Consider the following 25,923-nt stretch of genomic DNA (forward strand, 5'->3'; position numbering starts at 1 on the left):
AGTAAGTTTGTATTTTCTGAGCATCTTCACACCGGTTGTATTTACCAACTCCTCAACATTATTGTCTATGCAGTTGCTCAGTTTCTCCATATAAATGTTAACATCGGAATGACAAGTACTCAAGGAGCCCTTACTATCTGAAAGGACATTCTTTGAATTCCGGGTTTTAATTAATTCATCTCATCCATCCTTATGATAACTGGGTATTCTTGATGTGGTTTTACCGATGAAGAAATGAGACATAGTAAAAGACATTGAGTCATTTGTCCGATATCCTATAGCTGCCAGGTGACAAAGCCAGGCTTTGAACTGGACCTGGTTAGAAAGCTCTGGGTCTCTGCCACTGGGCTCTGCCTTTTGCATCCAGTTCTTCCATTCTTTCCTTTACATGTGAAGCTGTCTCGAGAGACTGGCTTCTTCCTGCAGGATGCGCTTCACTTGGCAGGACTTGAAGAGATTAGATGAGACAGCTCATCTCCAGAAGGACCCACCGTCTAACATACCCAGACATATGCATGTTCCTTCAGCTAGGTCTCGACACTGTAGCCAATACCCAGAGCCAGTTGCCACACACTCTTCTCGTCCTCAATCTCCTTCTTCATGCCCACCCTACCTCCTGCATTGTGCCCACCTACCACCTCAGGCAGGTTTCCTAGGTCTGAAAAGACAAAAATTACCTACAAACCATGCATAATGTTCTAATTACTCCCTAGGATTCATGAAATTTAAGAAGCAACCAAAAAAATTCATTAAACACTTTTGTTATCACAATATTTGTAGAGATGGTGGAGGTTTTTCTCCAGAGTTTCATTAGAAAGCATAAAGCAAGCCGAGGGACCACGATGGTTTCCCTCTGTATTCTTAACCTTCTATCTCACATTTGCTGCTGGTGTATTCTTCTCTCGAGGGACTTGACTTCACAATAAGGAGCATGAAAATAGCAGACCCTTTCCCTCCTTCTGGTGATGATAATAAGAATGGATCTGTAGTATTGAGGTTTATAAAAAGAATCAATTAAGATTTCCTTAGTCTACATAATAAACTCTTCAGAAGTGACGGTAAGACAGTAGCTGCAATGACTCACGATGCTGTAAGTTTAAGCTCAATAAATATTTCAATTAAAACGTGATAACAATCTTTTCTTTTGCTGCAACTGCCATAGGGTAACTTTTAATAGAGACTGATAGGCATTATTGGGAGCGTTAATGTTAATCAAATGATTCATCTGTTTGTTTGATTTTTCAATAAAAGTGTTATTACGTCATATAACACATATCACATATTTCTCCCAATTTAATTAACTGCCAGATTCAAAACTGCAGAAGCAAAAGGGAGCTATGCTTTTCATTAAGTTTTGAAGGTTTCCCTGGCAGAATCAATTAATTAAAAAAGTTAAAAGCCGTTTCAAATATTTGAATATTCTCCAAAATACTACAAAGGTCTTAATTTAAAAAATATTTCAACTTAAAGTCATGAAGTTCTTTCTTTATAGGAACACTTTGTATGGAAAGTGTAATTATGCCCTCAGATAATACCAAGTCCTTCAGGAATCAGAGCAGCATGACAGCAGTCAGAACCTCACAGAGTCAATTCAGTCAGTTTGTTCAGCATTTGACTGGATGTGTCTGGTTTGACCTTTCAGATGACTTCCTAGGCATCACACCAGTGTTCTTATCTGTGACTTTTAAACTTTTAGTTTCACTCATGGCTTAAATAAAGAGGCAAAAAATATGCATGAAATCGTCTTTCATTCTTATTCTCCAGCCTTTGCAAAAATTTAAAAAATCCATATATGAATATGAATCAAATCCTCTTATTACATCTTTCCACTGCCAAAGTATTACAATTCCATGAGGCCAAAGCCCATGGTTAGCTCTAACTACTACCAATACTAAGTCAGCATCAGGCTGGAATTTCCCTTCTAAACTTAATTGTAGTATTTAGTGTGGTTATTTGAGGATAAACTGAAGTAGTTTCAAAGAAATGCAGAGAAAGAAATGAAGTTAAATGGGAAGCCCACTTCTGTGTAGGTAGCCATGATCTCTCAATAGTAGGACTATAAAAATTCCAGTAGGATTTGTTGAGTATCCAGGGTGAATCCTGGGATCTAAACCTGCTAAGACTCCGTCTTATTCAGAGACTTGAAATTATTATTATCTATATTCCCCTTTGGTTTCAAAACTGGTATGTACCTACTGTCAGGGGACTAGTGGTATATTTTCCTGTCATTCTGAGCCTCGGGTTATCACATATTTTGAAATCGCATAGTAGAAAAGTACAACATGGATCGTATATTCAGGACGCTGGGTAGAGTTGAAAAACCAGTCAATGGAATTATCTGCCTGTCAAGGTGTGGAAGGAGGATTAGAGAAGTCAAAACTCTGCCCTGAAGGAAAATCTTAAAATGTTTTGTTTGCATCCATAATGCAGTCTCATCTTTATCTATTACCTTATGTCAATCATATGCTCTTTGGCCGACACCACTACATTTTAAGATACCCAAGAGCAAGATTGTCATGGTTTCTCCTTGCTGGAGAGCCCACCATTTCCTTAGAGTTCCAATACTCATTAAGGGTAAAACTTAATAAACATTGTATACCACTAGAAGACCCAGACAACTAGGAAAGCCAATAGCTGCTCCTGTGACTGAAAGAGATGAAATTGACTAAATACCTGTACAGGTCTAGAGTCTAAGATTCTAGGGCAGAAAACCATCTTTCCTTTTGCCCTCCATTCCAAGATATACGTGGCTGTCAAACACTGATGACCGATTGATTGTGTGCCTATCTTCTATATAAATTGCTTTAGGTTTTATATGAGGCCTGAGGGATGAATTTACCTGCTCATTCCAACCCCTCTATACTATCATCATTCTCTAGTCTAAAAAGAATGTTTTTCTTTCATTCATACCACTGTGACAGCCCCAGATGCTTCTAAGTCCTCTTTGCTTAGCCCTCCTCGCAGTTATGTTTCTGCACTCCTCTTTAAAATACCTCCTCCTCTGAACTGAATAATCCTAAAAATGTTCAAAAAACCCTATAAACAGTGCAGGGCAAGAAGAAAATGCTCCTGGAGTTTTCATGTACACCACAGTGGAACTACCTAAAAAATAGGGTAAGAGAGGGTTTCCTGGCAGCTATAAAGGGGAACATGTTAGAATAGGTGAAAATTCCCATCATCTCTTGCAGTAGCTTCTCTGGTGCCCCTATTAAATACAGTTGTGATAAAGTCCTCTTAGTAACCAGCTCGGTTTTAAAAAGTAGCCCTCAATGTCAGAGAAGGTATTGCTAATTCTGAATACCACAGCTTTAGGCTTTTCCAAGGACTCAGAACTCGCTTTGAACAATAGAATCCTTTGCATATCTTGCAAAAGGTAGAATCAGGCATATTGCTGAACTTTAAAGGATAAAGTTATGGAACAAGTTAGTGACCCATGGAAACATCTTTAATTTCTTTGGACGCTTGGGCTCATCATTTATAAAAATGAACAAGCCCAGGCTTGCATACCAGAACATTTGAGGGTGCTGTAATCTCCAATCTTACTTATGTATTATTGGCTTTCCACGAGAGCCCCAATAGTTGTAGCTGTACATTCGAATGCTGTTCGAATGCTGTACATTCGAAATGACCCTGAAATGGTGCTGTGGCCAGCAGTTTGTTGCTTTGCTGCTTTGTCCACTGAGCCATAGATGGAACACTTTCAAGGCCACTGTTCTCACTAAATATTTATCTGGAGAGCTACATTAGGAGTCTTTAGAATCCAAATCTGATAACTATGTAGGAGAACTCCTCAGGAGAGATGGGCTAGAAGATTACCTCAGTATTAACATCTCCATCTGCCCTACATTCGATTCCAGCAGGCAAATCATAGCTTGTTAGGCAGTGTATAATTCCCAGAAAATTGAAGGCAGAAGCACCTGTTCTTCCTCTGGTGGAGCCAAGGCAAATGTAAAGATCTCAGAAACAAAGCAGCACCACTGGCAACAGGCACAGGGAAGAAGGCTGGAAAAAGCTCTTGCTGGTGGAAGCAAAGCTGGCCACTGGGGTGGGAGAGCCTGTTAGACTGCTCTCTGACTGGACAAAGGCCTGAGTGGCCAAAGGCAAGACTGGGCTCATAGAAACCGAGCCTGGGGCGGTGGGAACTGAAGGCTAACCCAACAAAGCAGATCTGTTTCCATTTGTGAGAGATGGAACGATATGGGGTTTATGAGTCACCAAACCATCCAGGAGGCCAAGCGACTGTGAAGAAAGAAAGTCGGATTCCTCTGGCTGTTCGGAGGGGCCCTCAGATGTGCACGGTGTATGCCACAAGTTGAGGGTGGCCACACAAAAAGAAACACATTTAGGTGCTGGTTGCTGTGGTTTATCTTTGGTTCGATTCTCATGTAATTCCATAAACATGGTTGTGATTGTTGACATTAGAAAAAAAAACTTTCAATTGTGGAAAAAATATGTGGCAAGAATCTAATAGCAAAAAAAACTATTAAAGGAATTAAAAAGATAGACAGGAACAATGCTAATAAGAGACATATTGTTGCACTGTTAGAGTGGGAATCAGTAAACACAGTGAAGGCTTTCGGATCTAAAGCATAAGCCTGAGTAATAACTTCCAGTGTTGTGAATTTCTTTTAGAATAGAACTTTACACGTGGACTAAGGTAGTCATCAACTGGAAGATAAATCAGATTTATGCATTCTCACCACCTAGATAAACTATGTAAGGCTGTAGCAAACACATGCTCAAATGCAAAACAACTTCCCATCACAGTAGTATTTCATGGAAACTGTAGTGGCATAGTAGCCTTGACCAAACCCTTTTCAATGTACCTTCCTTTAGAAGCAAAGGATTTCTGATGGGGTGCGATTATTGTATAATGTAATCGATATTTCTGATTATGCAAGTAGCAAGGATGCTACTCAATTGTCAAGCATTAAGCTTCTCTAAAATCTTTCCTCTCTCTAAGTAGGCAGCAAGTGAAAGCATCCAGTAACGAGCAAGCATGTGCTGAGCATGGAAGAATGACACTGGCTATCTGATGACAGTTAAAGACTAAATCCCAATAGAGTCTCATACTGCTATGGTGTCTTGTTTTGTTTTGCTTTTTTTTCTTTTTTCTTCTTTTCAGTGTCAGGGACCAAACCCAAGAAGACCTTACACATGGTAGACAAACACTGTAAGCCCAACTTGTACCCCTAGACACTGTTATGGCTTTTGTTCCATCAGTCCTGACAGGAAATTTAAATCCTTCTAAGAGAATCGGTGTCTCAGAAAACTTGAAGGTATTATAGTAGTTTTACCCTCAAATGCACAGCTCTCTGCCTTCTAAGTGGCATCAATCTGTAAAGGATGAACCAGGTAACGGTTAGGAAGTAACTTGTTTCCTCTTGTATAAAGATGACCTCTATGCTCTGAGCAGTACCCTTAGACAAAGATTCTGGGAATTCTTCCATGAGTGAATCTTCTTTGAGAATACATGTCCCATTGTACATATTGGAAGCAAGAGTGTCTCAAGAGTGTAGTAGTTTGTTAAATTCCTTTTCCTGTGTAACCTTTTGGGTAGTGTAACTATTGTGACTATCAAAAACATATCATAAAATGTGTATGTACATAGAACGTTCACTGTGAAAATTCTTATATGACAGAAGGAACTCACCATTTCTAAAAGCTGATTTTTAATTATTTCTGGGTAAATCATTTCTAAAGTAAGAAAGTATGGTGTGTTGATCCAGATACCAGAAGGTCTGTATTTTAATTCCCTCTAACTTTATGCCATTTCTCTGATGAGTTTCATTCCTCGATAATTCAATGATTATGTTTAGATGGGAGACCCCGAAGTGTAAAGAGCCAAAGCTAGCCAGAAAATTTGCTGACTTGCTGAACATCATGAAGCATCATTAACTTCCAAGCCTGTAAAGATAAGAAGACTAGCAAATGGGATTGTCTTTATAAGATTATTCAGAATTACTCCTCTGGCCAACATTCTGCATCCACCAAGAGGTGATATCTAGAGAATTTCTTTCATCCTGCTTAGCATGAACATCAAAGATTAAGGATGTTCTTTATCTGCCCTTTATCTGTCCTGCACTGGAGTCATTACATTTTCTGTTAGAAATAATAATTGTATTTTAGACTTTGTAGGCCACATGTCCGTGATTGCTCAACTCTGCCCTTTCCGTGCAAATCTAACCATGGACAAGGCATAAGTGATTGTGAGCGACTGTTCTCAAAAACAATAAACAGAACAAGCTCATTATAGATTCTTAAAATTCTCTGAATCCCAAGTATCTATCTGAAGTCATAACTTGACTTATTGATTCTAAATTAAGTCTAATCTATTAATAATCTATGGTCATTGAACACATTTCTATCACAAATGACTTTATCTAAATATTTGCTTGATCTCTTGGCACTTAACATTAACAGATCATGAATCTCTTGTCACATATGGATTTTTAGAAGTTTTGTTTGCTCTATAGACTACTTTTGTAGTCAATAACAAACATACCTTGACATAGCAAGTATTTTAAGTTTATTTTCTGCTGGACTGTATAACAGATCCTCTTTCATTTTCATGACTCTGACGTTAAGGGGTTTTACATCATTGTAATATTGAAAAGTGATTTATTTAACCTGACATTTTCTATCTGTATATCTCGCACATCTTAAGATAGCTGTATCTTTGTATACGGAATAGTTCTAATCTTCCTGATTTGTCCTTAAATAGCTCTCCTTGCTCATTTCCTTTGTTATTCTATGCCTCTATCACTGGTTCACATTAGTTAGTTCTTGAACCCTAACAACTATTCTAGAACACTGCGTTCCAGGTTGGTCACACCAACTACTCTTCCTACGAAGGAAGAGAACCTTTTGAGAAGAGTAAACAACAAAAGGAGAGTCAGAAGTGTGAAAGTGGGGTAGAATTGAGAAAGCACAGAAGAATTTTGAAGACATAAAATGGGCTACATGAAAAAAAAAAGATATTGTCTCTTGTAAAAATGTCCCGAGCTGACTGTAGACCTGTTGATAATTCCTTTAAATTTCAGTTGTGACCACAGTCAGGACCATTAATGATCACATGGTGACTGAGAGTAAAGATCTCTACTAATAGTTGGTCTCTGTCAGATTGCATGCCAAGAGTTTACACACACCACATTCATTCTGTGGGATGAAGAAATCTGGGACATATTTTAACATAATGGGCTAAATAACTTTGTTACGCAGATCTGGGAAATTTTACTTTGCATTTGTTTCCTTCCCCTGACCTCCTGATCCAGTGGGAAAAGTTAACCTGCATTAACTGAACTGAGTTATGGAAAGACTTATTCTTTCATTGAAAGTCTTGTGCAGAATTTCAAAAATTAAAGCTCATCATCATTGTCATTGGGAAATATCCTATGAGATGTATAAATCAAATATTAGTCACACGTGTAGAAACTGTCCCAGGTACTGGAGAGAAATACTAATGAGCTGACGGGTCTCTCTATCTACACAGAGTTTATGAAATAGTAAGGAAACAGATGTCAATCAGTCTCCCTGGATAAGGATATATATATAACTCAGTTGTAGGAAATTTACCTAGATTATGCAAGCCCCACCCTGAGACACACACACACACACACACACACACACACACACACACACACACACACACGTACATGCAAATCAAGCACAGGACAACACAAGCATAGCATATTATATTATCTTAGAGAGCAAATCTAAACCAGTGAAGACAGACCTAAGTTCAAAAACAGGAAAGAATTTGCATAATTACAAGGAGAAGAACTTTCAATGTCACTGAAGTAGAGAGAGCTTGCATGTATGTGGGATGGAAGAAACAGTGCGGCTGACCAAAGTTGAAATCAGCGTGAGAAGAAACTGGAAAATGAAAGCACCGTCAGGTCACAGAAACACTGAAACACCACAGAAGGCCTGTAGGGCATGCACAGTGGAGGCATAACATGAACGAGTTACTAGATACTTGAAGAACCCCCTCACTTTGCTCTAGATAATAATTTGTGAGCGAGCTTGGATTCCTACGGACCTGCTATGAGAAGGATATTAGTAAGAAAGATAAATGACAAAACTAGTGTCTGGAGGAGGAGGAGCCGCTGCAGCAGCAACAATAGAGATTTGGAAGTGACACAAGCCCATTAGACCACCACGCAGTTGTGATGGTTCCTTTGGGACTGCACAGAAATGAATGATGTACCACACTCATCATTTGACTCCCCAGAGAGTGTAAATACTTTGGTATCTCTGGCACCTAGTTCAGATGACAGGGAGAAAAAAGGCTGAATTATACTTTTCTTAGGAAATCGGTAGAAATGGTCTTCCTTGATGTTTATGACCCATTCTGTCTAGGCATCTGAAGTCCCCGTGTCCTCCCAAGCGGGCCAATTCTGAACAGCATGTGCTGACTGTTCATTTGATCTTTGAAACTGAGTTTCTGGCTTTTGTCTTTGTTTCTGTCATTGACTAGCTTTCTACACATTTTGCTTCAGAAAGGAGGCTATAGCCTTTGCATGCTCATGACTGTTTGATTTTATTTGGTACTTTCGGGAGAAGGAAGAAGGTAATTTTGTGTAAGAACAGAAATGCTAGCTTACTAGTTTCTTACAAACTATGCCTCTGAAATCAGAGAATGATCAGAAGGATGGATGTCTATATGAGTTTAATATTGAGTAGGCTCTTTTCCTAGCATTATGGGTAAAATGTTTAAAAAAAAGCACTGCCCATTATACAATTCACCCCAAAAATTTACAATTTATTTAAGATGAGGTGTTTTTTCTTTCTTCTTAAAAAAATTACTGCAAATTTGATTATCTTTTCTTGCTAGTATCCTCTTATAGGTGCATTCTGGCATGGGTTTGGAAACTTAGAAAAGCATGTGCATGTATGTGTGTTGACTACTGAGTTTATATTTGTAGGCATAGATAGATAGATGGCCATATATATACAGAGATATAAAATCTCACATTGATTACTTGATTGGGAGTGCGTTAAATCCACAGGTCAGTTCTAAAAGCTAATTTAAATATCTGGTCAGCTGATGAGAAAACAGTGAGCATCTTTCTCTTTACATGCATCTTCTTTTGCATTTCGTTTGAAAGCTTTATAATTTTAATCTTATAGGTCCTGCATAATCTTGTTGGAACATTTTATGTATTTTTAATATTAATGTTTCATTATAGAACATTATATATATACTTATACATACATACACAGAGAGTGTGTGTATGTATGTATAAGTATATATATAATGTACATATATACTAATTTATCTATAATAAATATGTATATTAATTTATGCATATTTGCTTTCTAACTAACACTGGTCATAAATTATGTCTCTTCTTAATTTTTGGTATCCATAAGTAATAATTTTTCTCAGTCTATTGAATCTAACTTTTTTCTGGTATTTAGATTATTGATCTAAATATTAAATAACGGTAAAGTTACTGTAATATTATATTACAGTAGGAGTGAATACCTTTTCTAATGTGAACTTCAATAAGAATGCTTCTGGTAAAGCATTCTCAATGTTCTGGAGATATTAATATGTTTTGAGCCTGATCTCTGAAATAAAGAAACTACCTTGACTGACATTAACCAATGTTTCTTGAACGTACTTTACCAGAAACATGTTTTCTGTCCTTCTGGGTCAGTTATGACAGCCACAATTATGTAAACTTGATTCACTCCTTTTTATGTGTTTCCCAGTCTTTCCCTTCTCATGTGTCTTTTGCTACACGCATGGACTCTGTTTTGGTGGTAATGTTCCTCTTGTTTCGGTGAGTAGCTACTGTTAAGCATCCAAAATACCCCATACCTGTCAAAGTGAATGATACACTTCCCTAATCAACTTCTGCATGAGATGGTATCATTAAATCCATGTTCAACCTCTTTCTCAATATTTAAAAGAGTATTTTAAATTTTCATTTTCATGTTACTGTCAGTCAATACATTATGTTAGGTGACTTGTAGCTTACGAGTTACTTTAGCTATCAAACAATTTACTCATTTTATGATATAGTCATGGATAAGTGTGTGTTGACTCAAACTCTGCATCTTACTTTATTAGTTTTAATTCCCTTCTTAGAGGAACTTGGAACAACTGAAGTATAATGAGTGGGCAAATGTTATTGAATTGCTTGGAATGAGTTAAGTGTAAAGTGTTAAGTGTAGAGAATAACCTGCCTGGCTGACTGGCTATGGAATGTTGGTCTTTCCATCTGTCTTCATTTCTTTGACACGGGGTCTCCCTCTATATTCTACTTGACCTCACACTCACTTGAGCTTCTTACGAGCTACTATGACACACATATCTGGCTTGGCCTTTTGCCTTAAATTCAGAACCATCTGAGGTTGTCCATAGAAGTGTTCTCGTAGGGACTTGCTCAGCTTCCAGAACGCCTATGTTTTATCTGAAAGTTAATAAAGCAAAGATCTTTGTCCTGAGTGCCTAAGTGAGAGCTTGCTTTTACTGATTTTGCGTGGCACTTACTGAATCGTTCACTGTGCAGACCCGTGTTTTTTCATTCTTGTGACACTGCTATGTTTGCTTTAACTTTTTATTTTTAAATGTTTTTAATTGGCTACTGTCTCTATAACTTTACCCCTTTCAAAATATGTCACTAAACTTCCAATGCCTCTTTTATATAGTGACAGTTTCCATGCAATGGACCTGTGCATACAGAGGCTATGCATGTCCAGCTAAATCAGTTTGGTTAAATAATGTGTCCTGGAGGGTCCACATCTCTAGCAAGACAACTATTTCCATTTCTCCAGAAGTTTCCCTTTGCCCCTGCCCAAGCAATTACCTGCTGTAACAACCACTGACCTGATTCCTGTCACTTCCATTAGTTTTGTTGGTTCTAATAATTCATCAATGGGATAATACATTATGTGAGAGAACCCTGGGCTCCATTTCACTTCTTTCGCCTTCAAACTTTTTCATGTTGTTGCTGACATTATTATTCCATCTCACGTAGGGATGAGTAGCAATCAGTGAATATAATACACTTCTACTCTTTGGGAATGCCATGCAATATATTTTGATTAATCCTCCTAGGTCTATGCCCTTCCCTGACTCACCCAACTCTGGATCTTCTTCATTGCTTTGAGCCCATCGATTCCAATTCATGCTGCCTGTTAGTGGGGATGGAGCCTTTGTTTGCAACATGGTCAGCCGACCTGGGGATGCACCCTTCAAGAAAACTGAGAGGAAAAGGAGATGATGCGGTTATGCTATAAACTCAAAAAGTAAAAATAGTATTTTAAAATGGGGTTTCCCAAACAATTCTGATCTTATAGGCTTTTTGATGAAGAATAACTCATAAAAATGGATCAGAAAGCACATGGTAAACATAACATTTTAGGGGGGAAGGAGAAAACTAACTCTCCATCTTCCAACAGCCAGAGATGGGGTTCCATGTCTGCTTCCCTTATTCATGCTTGGATTCTGCCTGGCTTGAACTTGCCCAGGTCTTGTGTGCTGTCATCTGAGTATGTCACAGGGAAGTTCATAGGTGCCACTGCCCCACTGCCTCCAGATGTTATTCTTAATCATCACCCAGCTCTTAGCATCTTTCCACCCTTCTTCTGCAATGAACCCCAAGCTCTAAGAGGAGGGAGTGTGGTATAAATGTGCCATTTAGGACTGAGCATCCCTCATTCTGTCACTCTGCATGCTGGCCATGTGAGGGTTTCTGTGTTAACCATCATCTAGTGCAAAATAGAGAAGCTTTTCTGATGAGTTTGATAGATATCCTAGTTGATATATAACAATATGTCATTATCAGGTACTTAGGCAGTTAATACTGTATACTTAACAGAATAATAGTGCTAGATTTTCTCTTAGGGCCCATGACATGTCCAGCCACACATTTGTGGCCCAGATAAAAATGTCAGTCAGGCATAGGTTCTGTCTTGTGGAGCAAGTCTTAAACCCAATCAAAGTCTGGTTACTCCTTTTAGATCCATTCAATTATTTCACAAATGGGCACATCTGACAGGATAGTTCACTGCTAGAGTTCTCACCGGGTGACAGTGATTATTACTTTTCTCCTCCTGTAGTGTATACAGCACCTACTAGTACCATTAAAGCTAGCCATGAATGATGGAATATCCAAGTCAGTACAAGCTTAGTTTCTCCATGTTCTGTGTCTCAAGTCTGTAGAGTCTTCAGTTATGGAGTCGTACTGTCATGTTTTTAAGAGTCACTAAAAACCTATGACAATAGCCTGTGATGTTCTGGTAGAACTTCACTGACCAACAATAGAGCTGGAGAGATGACTCAGCAGTTAAGAGCACTGACTACTCTTCGAGAGGTCCTGAGTTCAAAACCCAGCAACCATATGGTGGCTTAAACCCATCTGTAATGGGATCTGATGCCCTCTTCTGCTGTGTCTGAAGACAGCTACAGTGTTCTTATAAATAAATAAATCTTTGATGTAGATCTCTCCTGAGAGACACAACCAGAATACAGCAAATACATAGGTGAATGCCAGCAGCAAACCACTGAACTGAGAACGGGACCCCGTTGAAAGAATCAGAGAAAGAACTGAAAGACCTTGAAGGGGCTCGAGACCCCATATGAACAACAATGCCAAGCAACCAGAGCTTCCAGGGACTAAGCCACTATCTAAAGACTATACATGGACTGACCCTGGACTCTGACCTCATAGGTAGCAATGAATAGCCTAGTAAGAGCACCAGTGGAAGGGGAAGTCCTTGGTCCTGCCAAGACTGAACCCCTAGTGAATGTGATTGTTGGGGGGAGGTTGGTAATGGAGGGAGGATGGGGAGGGAAACACCCATATAGAAGGGGAGAGGAAGGGGCTAGGGGGATGTTGGCCTGGAAACTGGGAAAGGGAATAACATTCGAAATGTAAATAAGAAATACACAAGTTAATAAAGATGGAGAAAAAATCATAAAAAAAAACAATAGAAATAATGCATTCCAGACACTAAGACTCTTGTCAGCCTCTGGTGTCTAGTAGAGAATTTATGCCGAATTATAGGGTAAATTCATTAAACTTCTTTTCTCTCTCTCTCTCTCTCTCTCTCTCTCTCTCTCTCTCTCTGTGTGTGTGTGTGTGTGTGTGTGTGTGTGTGTGATGTGTGTGTGGATAGATAGATAGATAGATAGATAGATTCTAAAGTATTAGGTTCCCATGTGACTTTTTCAAGAGGTCTTTAGTAGTAGTTATCCTTCGTTTTACACTCTCTTATACCCTGGGCCTCCTCAACCTATCCCATTTCATCTGCTATGTTGATGCTATAGCCCTGTTGCACTATTCCTCATTCCCACTGTATATTACTGTGCTCTACATTCTTGATTTCCTGCTTGCGGTGCCTGGAATATTCCTATTTGGGGAATATTAATAAAACTGTTGTTACTATTCTTATAGGCTTGTTATATTCACTTGCACAATTAGCAATGGAGAGAATCCTGAAGTCACAAGATGTATGTTTAATGCTCAAGTAGGAACCGAGGATTTTCCAAGTGGTTGTGATTTTCAGCAGTGCCTGAGAGGAGCCTTGTTCTATGTACTTGGCAACATTCGGTGTTCTCACCCTTCAATTTCAGCTCTCTCACTGGTTTAGCTTGGTCACCCATTTTGGGTAGCATCCATCATATAGTCCATTTACTCCTTTTAGGGTGCCACAATATTTTCCATGTCCTACAGTTTCATATTTTCCTTATCATTTTCAAACTTTATTTTAAGCTACCCTTTAACCTGTTCCTTTCTCTTCAAGAATACTTTTCCTGCCATCCTTCCTTCTTTTAACATGACCTTTCTCACAGTACTCTCTGCCTCATCTGAAGATGAGAAACACTTCCTTACACTTGGCAGCTGATATCTCAGCTCTCTCGTTGATTCTTTTTCCACTGTCTGTGCTATTTATTTTTCATGCTTACTCACCGAGGAATGAAAAACCAATCTACTTAGATCCAATATTTGTGAACATTTATCATGTGCAGTGTGTTCTTGAACCTGCTCAATGTGTACTAAGTTTTTCAGCCCACAACTGGAGGGCAGAATGACATGTCCTCGTTCAATATTAGCTTGGAAGAGGAATGCCAATGATGTGGCTTTCTGCGTTGAGATACAATCTTCTCTTCCTCCACCATTTATTCTTCTGCACTCAAAATAGATGACTCGAGCATCCGCTGCCTTGGGATGCTTGGTTTGCTGGACTCTTGTTTCCCTTCTCAAACTCCCATCCTTAGCATCTGAACTTGCTAGATACCTGATCAATGGTCCAGTGCTCAGACTCCTAACATTCAGCTGAATTGTTTTCGAAAGGTTATCATTTTATATGGGTCTAGAAGGGATTCTGTTTGAAGATGGTCTTATTAATCAAAAGAATAGCTGGACCCTTTAAGAAAGTGAACGATCATGATCTAATTTTGAGGAACCAAGAGCAGTTAGCTTCTTTCTTTCTCCCCTGCAGCAAACAGTATGTTGACTAATAATTCCTATCATAAGTCAGTGCCATGGATAGTGTTATCTGTGATATACCTTCCAAGTTATAAACTGACTGTAGAGTTTGGGTATTATCTGGATTTTTTTTCCTCCCTCCTCTTTACTTGGTCTCTTCTAGTCAGAAACAGGAACTTGGTTCCAGAAACATAGTAAATGTCTTCTTAGATGTTTCTCAGTTTTGGTATCTTTATTGTTCTACATATTTCTCTCATGGATCTTGGATAAACTCCTCTTTTAAAAAGTCTAAATTTGTGTAAATAACTACCATTGTACTTCATATACATAAATAAATAACTTAACGACCTCTAAAGTCTTTAGCTTTTGGATGTACTGAGGGCATTTTCTTGACTAATTATTGGCATGGAGCACCCAACCCATTGTGAGCAGTGCCATTCCTGGGCTGGTCTGGGTTTTATGAAGCAGATCAAGGAAACCACAAAGAGCAAGCCAGTCAACAGTTGTCATTCAGCACCTGCTTCAGTTCCCGCTTCCAGATTCCTGATCCTCACCCTGCCTTAACTTCCCTTCCTGGCTGACCATAATCAAGATGTTTAACCCAAATAAACCCTTTCTTCTTCAGATTCCTTTTGCTCATGGTGTTTACCAGCAATAGAAAGCAAACTAGAACATCTATTATGTTCTGCATCCCTTGAATTTATGTACTTTCTGTCGGCTAGGGAAGGCTTGATTCTGATTGCAGCTTTTCATGAATAAGATTGTTACTATGAGAGTCTTTGAAGGGCACCACCATGCATCCCAAATACTTAGGATAGGTTATTGGAGTATCTCTCAGAGCAAACCCAGCTGCATATGTTGTAGAAATTCCTAAAGCCTGCATCCAAGAAAGAGGCCCATATCATCATGAGATTTAAAATATAGTTAAGCATTTGTCCTCTCACCTGTGTATTATACACTCATAATTCAGGATACTTTTCAACATGTGAGTCAGACAGCAAAGTCAAAGTATGATCTTGGGGTATGGTGGGACAGATTTCATACCTTTGACCTTTTCAAATACACATTCACTTTAGTACCACGAAAGTGTTGCCCTACAAGTTTCTAAGAACTGACTATAACCCCCCAACCATGATGATTTTTTTCCTTATCTCTATTACTAAATATTAGCGTAGTGTTGTTCCCTTTGGCAATGGCTATGACCCTCAAAAAAGAAATCAATTTAATTTCTCAATCTTGACTTGCAACATCAAGGATACCAAACAAAGATAAAGATTTGAGGGGAAGAAGCTCAACAACCTACCAAAAGCATAGCAATACTGAGCTCTTGATAAATGCTCAAAGTGCTTTCTCCCTAGAAGAAATGAAGAGCATTACTATCAGGACACCATGTTAACAAAGTTAGCTCCATAAGCATTTTTCTTAAGTGTAGGAATCTTTTCTCCCTTCATCTCAGTGTTTGATAAATCACTAGCAAAGATGTGTTGGGTTGCACAGGGCCTGATACAACCACTTGAGCCACTGGCCTTTTGGTTTATAGATTTCTAGCCTAGGCTATTTCACAATACTGGTAGGCAGATGGTATTGAGTCCAATAACCTGGCATGACAGAACAGGATCTACTTCTGTATATTGGTCCCAAATGCCACACAGCAATGATACCACGTATCTTTCCATGACCATAAAAGAGAACTTGTGTAATCTTGGCTCCCATCTCTCTTTTTTTCCAATCTGGTGAGTCTTACATACTCACTTGAGTAATTACATAATACTTGAGTAATTACATACTCAAGAATATGTCTTAATCGATAAGACAACTGTGTGGGCACTGTCACTTCTGGCAAATCAGATACTTAATTTTACCTCAGAAACTCATTTTGACTACACATCCCTAAGCTCTCAATCTTTCTCAATTAAGAACCCATCCAGTTCCAGTTCACTACAGCCTCTAGAAAGATAATTCAGTGTCTCTAAAATGACCGTGCTCATGCAAGGGAGATTTTGAAGCATTATAACCACAAAGTAGTCTTGGAACTGATGTTCCTTTCAAAGCTAGTTGGTAGAAATGATCAGCTTGGACCCCTTCCTCTCCCAGGTGACCTTTGAGAATAATATCTCCCGAGGAGACAGCTGAAGGCACTATGGAGTTACAGCATGCTGTCATTTTAAGCCCAACAATGGGGTCACTATGCAGGATGTCCTCTTTTACTGCAGAAGGCAGATGCTCCATTAACAGAGGAATTTGTATTGACATTTTCAGGGACACACAAAATAATTGCCACTTGAAATTTTTTCTATGCTTTCAAAGGAGTGTAGGAATGGTCTTAGAATACACTGCATTTATGACTTCAATGAGTGTATTGCTGTGGATATGGCATTATTGATTCACTTTCAGGCAGAAGCTTGAACATATTTCTTCTAAACTATAAAGCAAATATGCTCAGTGTTCTTACAAGATCTAGTGAAAATATACTCACTTAATTTACCAAACACTGTAAATAGCTGTTGTCTGCCTACCCTACGCTAGTCACCCTACTTGGCACCAGGGTACAAAAAGGAGCCATTCTCCACCCTTAATACGTCCACAGTCTAGTGGAGGACACAGGTGTACTGCAGTCATAGACAGAAGGAGGGGTAGTTAATAAATAGACCGGAAGAGAATAAGGAGGACATTCAGTGGGGAGGTAGAGAATATACAAATTTACAGTGCTTCCCATGTCCCTGACATTTCGGGTAGTTGGTTGCAAAGGGCCTGATGGACAGAGCACATAGAAAGACAAAGATGACGGAACACAGAGTTTAGAATCAGTTGCAGTAAGTCCATAATGCTGTCTGTGGTCGGTGCTCTGGGGTCTGTGATCCAGCAAAATCAGTTAGCAGAGAACGTTCTCCCAGGTCTCTTGTTGCAAAGGCTATTGTTTTCTCTTTCCTCAACATACAGTGCATTCCAGTAGACCATTGGCTTCCACCAAAGGTTTCCAAATGGAAACAAAATATATAAATTACCTCCAAGAAGCAATCAGTAGGTTCTTTCAACATCTGCATCTTACAGGTGAAGAAACAAAAGCATGAAGATGTACATCAACTTGTCCAGCATTATGCCTTGATGGATGATCTCACATAGTCAGGCTTCAGGAGTCTCTAGCTCTACCTACAGACTTTACTCTTGATCTATGAGTATTTACACAGCTGCCTGTGTGACAAAAGCAGGCCTTCTGCAGCAGGCCTAGTAAATTCCCAGGCTTAAGGTAGTGAGAGCAAGGGAAACAGGGAATTGACCCCAGTCATATCTCCAAATGGCTTTCTCTTTATCTGTTTGTGAGTCTGTCTTTTACAGTTTTGCTTTGTTTGCTTGTGTGTGTGTGTGTGTGTGTGTGTGTGTGTGTGTGTGTGTGTGTGTGTGTGTGTGTAGAAAATGTGTATATTGTATATATGTGCATTTCAGTAAAAAGGCCAGAGGGAAATATCAAATATCTTCCTGTTCACCCCTTGTCTGCCTTATTCTGTTGAGACAGGTTCTCTACCAACCTGATGCTCATGGTCTCAGCTAGGCTAGCTGACTTGTGTATTTCATGGGTTTCCCCCTCAATGTTGGTATTACAAGTATGTTCAAACATGCTTAGATTTTACATGGGTATGGGGATTTGAACTCAGAACTTCATGCTTGCATAGGAAGTACTCTTAGCCACTGAAATGTTTTCCTAACCCTATTCCTAAGTATCTGATATCTACCAGCTGAGATAAAGAAGATTCAGTCTGTCCATGAAAATATGTTAGAAATATTATCAAAGAATATCCATGGATTTGACAGAGACCTCTGAGATGCCCCAAGGGCTTTATTTGTATTTATGATTTAAGACATTAAAAGTTAGATTCCATAAATCTCAAAGAAACAGGCCTGAAAAAATTTTGGTTGTTTTACTTTTGTTTAAATTGTCATGTATACACGGAAAGTTTTGAGGGATATAGGATGAAATCAAGTTAGATCACACATACCCTATATGTTTCAATATATCCATTAATAGCAATAATCAATATTAATATTAACAGCATCCAAACAGTCTTGGGTACACTGTTTTGTTTCATACAATCAAAAGGTCAGGGTATTATTTTTCCTAGGCATGCAAATAAGTTTATCCTTATAATATAACTCAAATATTGTGGATTTTCAAGGTATCTACTATGTTCAGAATGTCTAGAGCACCTAAATCACTTATTGCAAATCAATATTTGTTAGAAGTTTAACATCAAAGATGTAGGAGCTAAGGGGAGTGATGTTATTGTTGAGAACCAGAACGGGGGAAATTGCCAGAGAAACAAAAATCTGGCAGCATTAAAAAAATGATAATTAATACACTGCAACTACTCTCTGAGGTGATGGTCTTCTATTTTCCTAGAATTGTTTAAGCGGTGTTTGGATAGTTAGGAGAGTACACTGCTAAATATCTGAAGGGTGATATTTGAGGCTGCTCCAGAGTAGCCCTGAAGGTTCCTCCTGGTCTAAAGCATGGGGGGCGCTGGGACACACAGGGATCTAAGTATGTCCTTTGCACATATACTCCCTCATCCCGTTCGGAGAGTACGTTCAGTTTCTCCTGAAAGGTTAGCTGTCATCTCCACGCTTTCTTCTGGGCCTTGGTAGTTTTGATATTTGTTGACTATATGAGGTGTGATGACATAAACAACCATACGCAGCATTTGACCCATCCCACCCTGTTTACAAAGTAGACTAGGGGGGTTGGGGATTTAGCTCAGTGGTAGAGTGCTTGCCTAGGAAGTGCAAGGCCCTGGGTTCGGTCCCCAGCTCCAAAAAAAAAAAAAAGAAAAGAAAAAAAAAGAACCAAAGTAGAATAGGGTATGCTGCCCCCGGCATGGATGAAGTATTCCTATGATCATGTTCTTTGTAAAAACCAGATCTAGAGTCTCTCTTCATATTTCCCAACTCTGGTACTTGATGATAATGGCCTGTCTGAAAGTCTTTCTTTTCATATGTGAATATTTGGTTCCATTTTCATTAAAATAAAAAGTCAGGTACTGAATAGGCCATAGGGCAATGTATGGCCTTCTACAGGAAACCTCTGTCCTTTGTTTTGTTGCCCTAAACTGTATTGCTCTTGCTCCAAGTTCCCCTCCCCCACATATGTAGCTCATATTCAAGGGCATGTTAAAGCATGGAGTTATACTAGAGTGTTCCAAGTCCCTTAGGTCACAACAAACCAAAGAGTCATACAGCTTACATTTGATGAGGCAACTACTGGTAAAGTGTCCCAATAGTAGGACAAGTTCCAGACAATGTGATGCTGGCAACACTAACATGATAAAATAGTAAGATAAATACAGGTGGATGGCGAGGAATGCCTTCTAAGTCAATTTCTGTCTGAGTCAAATGTCAATTCCTCCAAAACCTTTGCAAAATGAGCCTCTATATTGTTGCCCAAGGGAGGCAGCTGTGTAATATGTGATAACTGCTGAATTGTAAGGAGACTTGGTTGTGTTCTTATTTCAAGGTCAAGAAGAAGATTAGAGTTCCCCAGACACTATTAGAATGCCTCAAAGAAGAAACCCAGTTCCCTATTTGGATGTAATTGTAACGGAGAAACTCATATCTTTCTGGTCTTTGGTTTTCCTTATATCTTAAACTCAAGGGACAATTACATATTTCTCAGATGAATATTTCTGGGAGAGACTTAGGCATGTCCTCCTATGCCGACAGTTTCCCAAAGAGCTGTTTCCTTGGGATTTCCAATGTTTCTAAGCCATCTCGGTGCACACTAAATCAAATAAACCCATTCACCAAGACCTGTCTGTTCTCCAAACCAGTCATAGCCTTGTTGCTTTGCATAAAGCTTCATTTGGGACACTCACCAGTCTTTATTTTGACTTAGACAGAAACATATCTGTTCCTACTGTCCTACTCCCTTTTCCTTTCAGTACCAAAATGCCTCAACAGAATTGCCTATGCCAACTCCAGTTTTTCATAACTCTAGTATTCAGAAAGTTGAGGAAAGAGAGTCATGTGATCATAGCCAATCTGGGCTACATAAAAAGGCCTTGCCTCGGAGAAATAATAATAATAATAATAATAATAATAATAATAATAATAATAATTTCAACATTTTTCTTGTCCAGGTAATTATCACCCCACACACATATACCTTTACTACTTCTCTCCCTTGGTAGCATTAGAAAGCTTGTACAGCTCAAATAACATCATAGACGTGAACAGTTGAGCTCATAGCTTCCTGTATTTCATGTAGCTTTGCTGAAACATAAAACATGAATGGAAAGTTTCAGCCACTCTTCCAAGACAGAGAAAAACACGTCCTTGTCAAAGCACAGAAAGGTCTACTGTGTGTAGATTTTTGCATATTCACACACGCAGAGAGAGAGAGAGAGAGAGAGAGAGAGAGAGAGAGAGAGAGAGAGAGAGAGAGACTCAGCCACTTCTTTGCAGTATACTTCTAAGGGTCGTCTTCCATATTCTACTCTTACAGTAACTCTAGGAGTAAATGTTATAAGCCTCAGTTTTCCAAGATGGAGTATCTAAAGTAAGACAATGAAGTGATATGAGAAAGGTCACATGGCTATAGAGTGAAAGATCAGAGCTTGGCTCCAGTGCTCTGAGAGATGCCATAGCCAGTGCCATTAGCTTACCAGTTCCATGAAGGAAGGACCTCCAGTCTGCAGAGGAATTCCAATTGAAGTAAAAGTAGTGTCACTTATATTAAATTCTTAGAACTGTCTATACTCTAGATACCATCCTTTCTAGTAGCTTTCTGTGCATTCTCGTTAATTTAGATATTATTTTTTATTATGCCCATTTAAAGAAGAAAGTAGGATTTAGGGCACCTAAGTGGCTTGCTACAAATTACGCCACTTGTAAGAGTGTAATGACTTGATAATTCATGTCCACATCTCATTTTAGATCTATAGAATTTTGGTAGTGCCACACAGTTAAAACTGGGTGGAAAGTAAGCCTTTATGGATGGAGCCTTATACAAGAAAAAATGATATTCCACAATGGAAAAAAATCTGTTTGAATTTATCTGCATGGTCCTGGAAAACTTTGTTCAGCCTTTGTATTGGTGGTGTCTTATGAAACTGTTTCTGCGTTGTTTGTGCTGATATCCTTTAGGGACGATCCAGTCAGACCAGTTATGCCTAGAATCTCTGTAAATCCAGAAACTCTCTACAAGAGCATGGTGCCACCGTTACTGTTAATGTTAAAACTGCTTTCCTAGTGTCCTAACAATGATGGAGCCATGCTCAAAGACTGGGTTCCACACAGTGTCCCCAGCTGACAACCCAGTGTACTTAAGAAAGGCTTTATTAATAGAAAAAGTATCTCTAAGATTGTATTATTTTCTTGCAGTACAAGAATTAACTCAGGGAAATGGGAAGATTGCTTAGGATTACAGAACACTTGCTCTTTCAGAGGACTCAGACTCAGTTCTAACCACCCACATGAAGTGGTTCACAGCCTTAATTCCACTTTCAGGGTACCCTAAGGTCTTTAGTAGACTTGGTGGGTACCCACATGTGCATGACAGATACCAACACATATGCTGAACACATTTAATGAAAATGGCTCCTGGGGGCTCATGTGTTTGAGTGCTTGGTCCCCAGTTAGTCGAACTGTTTAACGAGCAGATTAGGTGGTGTAACCTTGCTAGAGGAGGGGCACCCTTGTTGGAGCATGTGTGTCACTGAGGTTTTGAGATTTTCAAAGCCTATTCCAGGCCCAGTCTCATGGTCTCTTTGTCTCCTGACAGCATATAGTTATGTAAGCTCTCACTACCTCTCCAGCTCCATGCTTGTCTGGCTGCTGCTAATTTTACCCCCACGATGATCTTGGTCAGACTAACCCTCTGAGACTGTGAGCAAGCCCCCAATTTTAAATTTCCTTTTATAAGTTTCCCTGACTGGATAGTCTCATCACAGCAAGTTTGAGACCATCGTGTGTTATGTAGAAAGATTCTCTCCTGCTAAAGAAAAGGAGGGGGGCAGAAAATGAAGAATGAGGAAACCAAGGAAGAGAAGAAATCCAATCTCATCAAATGAGATGCTTTCAAAAAAACAGTTTATTTAACAATAAGTATATTTTTAGAAGCCTCTTTTTCACACACACAAAAAAAAAAAAAAAACAAAGCCGGTTTTTTTTGGACAAAGCTATGTCGGTCAAGAAATCAGATAGTCTGTGCTCTAAAGCATTCTATATTCTGAGAACAGCAAGCAACCTTACTTCACCGTAGAGCAAACAGACAACTAGATCTGGGGAAGCCTGTAGTCCAAGTGCAATTGAATAACTCTTCTGCCCACAGTCATGAACCGTGCAGGAACCTCTACTTGTCAAGGGCCACCTTGCTAGTAGATAATATGGGACAAAGTTGTCAAAAATATTATTGAAAGCCCCATGATAGTCCTGCCAGATATTTTTCATCCCTCACTTTACAGATCAGAGCATAGTGCTCTGATAGACATGCTGAGATCCCAGGGCAAATAGGTTCCCACCTCTTCCCGTCATTCCATCCATTCCTTGTTTTCTAAAATTCACGCACATTTTTGGGACCAAAATGGGACAACTCCGATGCTTATTTTTCTTAACAATTTTAAAGCCATTGTTCCATTCATATTTGCACATCGTTGTGTATGTGTGTGTTTGTAATGATAGTTATCACGTGTTTGTTAATTTTGAGATCTTAGGGTATGAACTTTTAATCTAGTACTATTGGAGAAGCAGCAAAATGTCATAGGAATAGAAAAGCATAAATATTCATTTCCAGTCTCTTCTAGAGATTTATAGTTGCTCTATTCGAAGATTTCAAAATTGGTTATATATTGTGTTATATAATAAGTAGATTTTAGAAAAGTATAAAGGGTAAATTGTAACACAGGAGAGTACAGTCCTGGTCTTTTTAAGGCAAGTTGTATTTAAAAAAAAAGTTTTTCATTTCCCCTAAATTTCATCTTCTTTAGAGTTATTTTATGGCTATCATGTGGTAGCTTGAAAATGCCCGTATCATAATCACAGGAGACAGTGAGGGCCATTGCTATTCCCACATAACAGTACCACAAAGTAGAACAGCTGACCCTTTCAAGAACCAGTAGCTGACTCTCCACCAAATGTTTTATCTCTTTCACAGTCGTAGCCACTTTCACACACTTATCTGAAACTGAAACTGTCCCACAGTTTTACACCGCCTGGCTGGGCCAAGAGACAATCAGCACAGACTGCACCTTCAGGCAGCTGCTGTTTTCCTCACCACACTTCCTTATGCTCAAGGAAGGCCATTGCTTTGGGGTTTGGATCAGCCTCACCTAGGTAACCATTTACCGTGGTGGATGGGCAGCTTAGAGCACCATTTCTATGTATTTTTGCATTACCTTCCCTCAGAGTAAGAACTTCCTGCTCAGCTTTCCCTGTGGCCACCTCTGGAGAGGCAAGGAAAGCAGTGGCTAGGCCTAAAGACCACTGTGAAGCTCCTCTGAACTTAGCTGTTAGCCTGTGTCAACAGGAGAAGGAACTGGACCATCCAGACAATGAGGTACTTGTGGGGAAGTCTCAAGCTTCTTGCTATCAGCAGGTTGCTGGACCTCCTAATGTTTCCCAAGAGCATGTCTCTCGGGATAGGTATCTGAAATACTGTCAGTGCAGAAAGTGTACCCCAAAAGGACAAGCCTATGTTACAAACCAGGGAGGTTTCTAGTGTGCAGTGGTACCAAAGGGACAAGAACCAGAAGGGAGGAAAGGGGAGCAAAGACCGAGTGGAACAGAATGTAACAGAAACAAAACAGGAAACTAAAAAGATATTCCGTTCGTTGAACAAAACAATTTTCTGTTTAGAGATCTGGTGCCTCCTCCTTAACCACACATAGCGATAAATATATTAAGTGGCCTGTTTCCTAAGGAGTAGCCATGAGGTGAATGGGGACATAAATTTGAGGACTTCCATCTGAGGAAAGATGGAAGATTCTAGAAGAGCCTTTTAACCCTTCTACAAGTGCTCACCTCTTGCCCACGCAAGGAAAATCATCATGGCTGTCAGCTCCACAGAGAAACTTGGAACAGAGGCAATGCTCTGTGATGTCAAGGGCATCACAAAACAGCATCCTGTTTGTTTACTTTGGCAAGCACGAGATGACTTTACCAAATGATAGTCTAAAAAGGCCCAAGGTCAGCTGTGTTAGAGTCCGGAAAAGGGAATCTTCAAGGGGCAGGAGGAACACTTCCTTAATCTCTTTCTGCTCAGCCCTTCATTCAAGGGGCTCAGAGGCTCTTCAAAAGAACTGGCAGAATTAACAACTTGCTAAGAGAGACCAAGGCTACTGTTCCATCATCCATGCATCAGAGGAGAGGCTACAGGGCATTGTGAAGGGGGTGAAAAGGGGACTAAATAGAGAAATGGTCCCATCAGCTTCGGTAGTATGGGCAAGTGTAGGAGCACTCTTTCCCTCTCAACAACTATTGTGATTGCAATCCCTTAAGCTTGCCAGACTTGGTGCTCAAGTCATTGCATGTCCCTGGAATGCCCTCAAGGTTTGCTGCAGATCCCAGGTGTCAAAGCAAAGTGGGAAGGAAACCCTGACCCTTCCCCTGATGGTACCGTGTGCCAGTCCACACTACTAAGTCACATGCTCTGAAGTGGGAAGCTTCCCTGAGAAAAGGAGCCTCAGCCTCAGGCCAGGGAGTGTTCCCATGCAGATGACACTGGGTCAGTTGGCTGCTTACCTTCTGCTCCCTCCAAGATTAGACCCTTAGGTCTTTCTCTCACGATCTGAGCAGGTGGGGACCGGAGACTGTACCAAATGATTGAAGAAGCGAGAGGGACATTAAGCTGAGTTAATTCTTTACTGGGACCTAATTAAGGGCTCATTTCCAGATTAAAGTCATCGGACCAATCTGAAAAATAGTCCCAAAGAGAGGAGTTGACCCTGTCCTTAATATGTAGAGATAGAAAATTAAAAAAAAAACATAAAAAAACAAAAATTATCCTTTCATACATTTCTAAAGAGCATATTTGTCATGTATCTCAAGTAAATGGGCAGGGCCAGCCTTACTTCCTCACCGACTTGAGACTTTTGACTGCTCGTCTTGGCATCCATTCTTAAGACAAATGGTTCACATTGAGTTAAAATAAAATAAGGCAAGACATCCAGGTCAGAAGGAAGTGGCTTCCAAGACCTACACCTCTATGTCCTTTAAATGGACCTGTGTCCCTCTACTTTATGTTAAAATCCTAGGCACGATATGTTGTCAGCCTTAGAGACTGATAAATAATAGAAAGTGCTGTTTGGGGACAGCGTCCTCATAACAGAGGTCCAGAAAATACTTTCATCTCTGTCTGCCTCATGAGAATACAAGAAGCCCCCAGACTGCATCCTGGGAGAGAACCCAGGGCTTCCAGTTCTATATTTGCTTGCTTTCTCTGCCTTTCATAGAAACAATTGCTTTCTCCCACTTGTTACTCCTCTCTCAC

At 39.6% G+C, this 25,923-nt stretch overlaps 1 protein-coding gene across 12 annotated transcripts in view; it reads left to right on the plus strand.

The window, feature by feature from the left end:
* Positions 1 to 25,923, plus strand: part of Prlr (prolactin receptor) — a 180,685-nt gene that overhangs the window by 11,529 nt on the left and 143,233 nt on the right. For 3 of the 12 annotated variants that reach the window (XM_087616230.1, XM_087616267.1, XM_087616247.1), the window contains exon 1: positions 25,101 to 25,923. This exon is cut by the window's right edge and continues 574 nt beyond it. The gene's annotated coding sequence lies outside the window, so the exon portion shown is untranslated. 12 annotated transcript variants of the gene reach the window in all.

Source organism: Rattus norvegicus, chromosome 2 (genome assembly GCF_021556685.1).
Source record: "Rattus norvegicus strain SHRSP/BbbUtx chromosome 2, alternate assembly SHRSP_T2T, whole genome shotgun sequence".
Lineage (NCBI taxonomy): Eukaryota > Metazoa > Chordata > Mammalia > Rodentia > Muridae > Rattus > Rattus norvegicus.